The following is a 5,297-nucleotide window of genomic DNA, read 5'->3' on the forward strand; positions in this document are numbered from 1 at the left end:
CCATCTCATTAAGAATAGATCAAAAATGTGAGTACCTCTTCTAAAAAAAAAAAAAGAAGGAGGAAAAAGAAGAAGAACTGATAATGACTGACAAGAATTGAATGAGTAGCTATTAAGGCCAGCAGGACTACTGTACTCACCAGTAGTCTGATCAGTGTAATATTAGCCAAAGAAAACCTCAGAACTCTTTTGTTTCCTCTGAATTATTTTTAAGTCTACAAGGTACACACAGGAGTTCATTAAGCACATGCTGTGTTAGAAATGAAAAAACTCTAACCTTTATAAAATTATACATGGACCTTTACTTTAGATGCTGAGTTCCTCATCTTAAACAGGAAAACACTCCTAAGATTTTTTCAGTTTGAGAACAAAGAAAAACTCCAAGATCGTCACACAGCCCGTCACTTAAGCTTAAGCTAAATGCCAGCAAGAATGCTGTTCAAATTTAGGGAAATGCACAAGTATTGCAGTGCAACAGAAAGCACAGCTGAGTGGCTGGTGGTCCTCTCTCTGTCTCCTCCCTGCTCTCTTTCTTCACTCTGTTTGTCATCAGAGATCTGAATATAACATGGCCTTTCCTTCATCCTGCACTACTCCAACTTTATTATTATGGACACTCCAAAGAAAGATGATTTTGTTGCTCACATCTAGTGCCATCTGTGCCTTTCCCTGCTTTCTGTAAAACCAGGAGACTTATGAATGATCTGATCTGCTTTTTGTGGAGTTGCTTAGCATTCCGGCCACAACCCAGCATTAAACTGTAATCCCTGCTGAGGAAAATTTGAGTAACAACTAAAACATACCAACCGAACTCTTTCAGTCTGTTTCCCACTCAATTAAATTTCCCTTTGTAGATATAATTTTAACTGAATTTCCTGTAAATATGTTATCTGCACCGTTTTCTGTCAGGTGTCTTAATCAGATTTTAACTCTATGGTGATATAATGACTTAAGAGTAGCATTTACTTTCCAGCTTGGTATCGTCATGCTACCTACTTCAGTCCAAAGTGTATTAACATTGCAGAACAGACCCTCATGTGAACACTTAACACAACTGCCACTTAATACTAATGCGTGGACCAGCAATGACAGCATCATGGCCTACTTTGGTGTACCTACATACAGAGATTATGTCCATCTATTTTCAATAGGCATCCTTAATAAATGTAACTTAAAAAAAAAACTATTTTTTTTACTACTAAAATGCAATAATTCTTTCCACATAGCTAGTAAACCAGAAACATCAAATCAATCCACTTCCTTTAGTCACTAACCAGCCCTGGAGTATTCCCCCGGTTTGAGTCCCCCGGGCTTGAAGCCAGATCCAAAGCGCACTTGGGACCAAGATGGGCAGAAAACTCCAGGGACAAGAAAGTCCCAGGCACGGGCTTTGCCCTGACTGTGAGGACGGAAGCAGTAGATGCAAAACCGAAATGAGACTCACAGGACCGAGGGTGTATTCTTAGCTCAGCCACAGGCTACCTGCAACTGAAGACTATTTCTTCTAAATCCCACCATGATAAGGGCTGTACAAAGCACCTAAACAGGCTCCTCTCACAGGGGCTTGAAGGGCTCCACACCACCAGGCTGTGACAGTATGACCTGACAGGACAGACACCCCAGCTGATCCCAACTTGTTTAGAATTTTAAAGGTAAAAATCTCCACAAACTGGTAACACCTTGAGCTAGACTCCTAATGTCGTCAAACGAAACTTGCAGTGCTATTCCTCTGCAGACGTAGAGGAACAAGAGAGAAAAGAGCTAAAAACTGTGACTGAGTGAGGAATGCAGCAGTCCTATAAAGCTGAGATCTTTCTAGGCATAAAAGAAAAAAAATGTTTATTAATTGAATGCTGGTGCAGGAAGAACATGCAGAGACTGTAATACAGATCTCAGCTTGGAGGGAGGGGTTGCTTCTAACATTTTCTATCAGGAAGTATTTGTTTTTTCTCCTTTTTTTTGTTCATGAGAGGACTTTTTAGCTCTTTAAGGCATTGCTTTAATTAATAGTTGAGCTCTGGAATCTAAGGACCCCACATCATACATAATTACTATTTTCAACAGTGTTGGATCAAGAACTCAGTCATGTACATAAAATCCAGAGACAACAGCAAGATTAAACATTGTTTTCTTTAAGACATGTTTTGCAAAGTGTCTTCTACTGAGGATATACTTTGATAAAATATGACTGTTATCTCTATGCTACGGACATCTGGACCATTATCCTAAAAATAAATAAACTTTTTTTTTCAGTTCGGGAACTTTAATTTCATTAACTGACTGCAAAGCAACGTAGAATATTCATAAACAAGTCATGAAGACAGCAGGCTAATATTGGCACTGCCAACTTGCACAATAAAAGGAGAGATTAAGCTTGTTGTCTTAATTGCACTTGTGTAATCAATTTATTTTGAATACCGAGGAAAAGAACAAAATGGTCCTGTTCATTTAATTTAAACACTAACAAAAATTAACATTTGGACTTCTGGCCAAGCAGCCAGAAAATACTTCCCTTACTCATAGCAAAGGTACTTTTGCTAGAAATAGATAGCTTAATGACAACTATACAATACAATCAGCTGGGAAACAAAATGTAAGCCTATTTTAGTACTCTTGCTATTTTAGCATGCCAGAAGTTAATTAGTGGTATTAGCATTTGAGTTTTGAGGCCCAAACAGAGGTTGGTTTTAACTGTTCTAGACAGTATAAGGCTGCATAGCAAGCCTAGTGATAGCAGAATTTTAGTATTTTTAAAAAAGGTCTAGAGGAATCCCTAAGATTCAAGAGCTTGTTTTAGGAAAACAATCAGGAGATGTTAGATTATATACTTCTAATTTTGTTTGTCCTTTGGTTTATGGATCTCAAAATTCATATTTTCTCAGGTTTTTCCCATATCCTGAAAAACTACAAATGATATTTTAAGGTGAAAACTGAATGTAATAATCCCCCAAAAGAGTTTCTCTAAAACCAGTAGAATGTAATGAGTGTCCCTGCGAGTGCATGCCCCTGGTAATATAAACAGCTTGTCCTGCCAATACTATATTCAGTCTTCACAATGCTCACAGAGGAAAAAAACAATTGAAGCTGGTAAGAAAATGATTGCAATTAATATTTCCCATAACATGATGTATATGGTTTATTGATGCATCTCCAGAAGGTTGTAGCAGAAAAAAGCAGCCTTAATCCTTCTGAGTGGCAACTGCAACGTTACTGCAAGACCTTACCAGGAAGAGGAACGAGGCCACTGCCTGCAGTCCCACCTTGGCAGAGCAGGTGCCAGCCTCAGGAAACATGGAAGCTAAACCTTGCGAGAGGCAAGTCCTAGCATCTCCTGGCCTCCCAGTGACCTTCTTCACTGACCTGTATGAGCAGCCCTAAAAAGCAAGCCCTGCAACACCCAAAGAGAATCCATCCTGAAAAACTTCATGGCAATGACAGCGATCAAGTTGAATCTGGGTTTTCTCTTTGTTTCAAGAATCCCAACCAAACAACACATTGTGTATACTGTAGTCAAATCAAAACTGATGCTACCAAAAGTATTAGCATGGAGGACCTATTCCACAGACAGCCTCTCTACACTCATGCAGGTCTGTTTGTTTCTAGAGGAAACCCAGGATACTTGTCCATCCACCGAGATCACGACAAGGCCTTTCAGAGCTCTGTTTTGGATGTCATCTGGTTTGGGATGCCAACAGAGCTCTGTTTTGGTTGAACCCCAGACAGGGTGCCCAGAAAGGCTATGGATCAAAAATATCCATCCTTGGAAATACTCAAAACTCAAAGGGAAAGTACCTGAGCAACCTGCTTGCACTGGACCTGCTTGGAGCAGGACGTTGTAATAGAGACATCCAGAGGGCCTGTCCAGCCTGCCTGATTCTGCTAATCATTTCTCTCCTACATGGACTTTGAAACTCTGTAAGGCATCTATATAAAAAAAAACCAAACTGAAAGACAGGTTCACTTGTCTTTGGAGGTTATATTTGCCAGAGTTAAAGTATGAACACAAGTTTAAACTGATAACTTTGGGGAAAGACAAGAACAGACTAAGGTTGCATTAACACTTGCTCCACTGTAATCCAGATCAGTCATTCATGGTTCAGCATATGCAAATAGCATTTTAAGAAAGATGCTCGAAAATTTTAAACTAAACATAACTTCTGAACAGCAAGAAAAATATTCTGAAGGGCCTTGTGCTTCACGTACTTTCATCTATTAAGGCTCAGTTCAGCTCCCAGTGAGGTCACCTTTAATTTTAGTGCAAGTTGGATGAGGACCTAAATTATTTTGCTGATCAGTCTGTTTTTTCAGTCTTAACATTCTGGATAGCCACAGTCATTCCATTCTTGGCCAAAACTGATTACACACAGAGTTCCTCTCAGAGCTTTCCACTTTTAGTAAGGTCTCCATGCTTTTACTAGGAGGTTAAGTCAATTCATGCAATAAATCATTGACTTCAAAGTGCATTTACTTGCTCTCTGTTGCCCAAATTCATCTGCCTAACTTGCTTTATTCAACTGTGGCATCTAAATTGCCATCCAAGCACTCTCCATATTCTGTGCAATGAGAAATGAGTTGGCATTTCAGTGCTTCAGATTATGTGGAATGAATTTGGGCTGATGTATTTAGAACTCCTAATAGTAGCACCTGCAGACAGATCAATCCAAGGACAGGAGTCCGCTTTCTGGCTCCTCATACTCTTGAAAAGCAGACCACCATGATCTTCACTGCCACTATACTTCACTAAATAAAGGATACTGTATTCAGTATTGATTATTGAAAGTAAGCTTGCCAGGAATCATCCATCAAAATAATGGATGGAAAATTCAGTTTCTGTAAAAATGCAGACCACTGGTTTTCTGCTGTGAAAACCAAAATGAAACAGATTACTAGTTAATTCCATATAAGATACAGAGTGGGCTGAATTTTGAAACTTCCATTTAGCAGAAAGTTTGGATACCTTTCTGGCAACAACAAATATGCTGACTGATCAGTAATTTTCTGGGTCCATTGAACATCAGTTCCCAGGAAGCGGTACAGTAAATAAGCTCTCTCTTTGCAAGCACCCAGAAGGTTGCTTGCAAAAAAAAGAAAAAAAAAAAAAAGCTAACATGGTTTTATCAAGCGCATATTATGTCACTCTTCCTCTCACAGCAGAATAAAAGGCCTTTGTGGGCAGGACAGAATTAGGCAATTCTCTGTATCTTCAGTTAATATATACTTTGTTACACTCTTTCACAATACAAAACTCTACCTAGAAAGCGTTTCTCAATGGTTCACTGACAAACAGGAAGGATGCA

This window comes from Apteryx rowi, unplaced genomic scaffold, assembly GCF_003343035.1.
Source record: "Apteryx rowi isolate R43461 unplaced genomic scaffold, aptRow1 scaffold_237, whole genome shotgun sequence".
Lineage (NCBI taxonomy): Eukaryota > Metazoa > Chordata > Aves > Apterygiformes > Apterygidae > Apteryx > Apteryx rowi.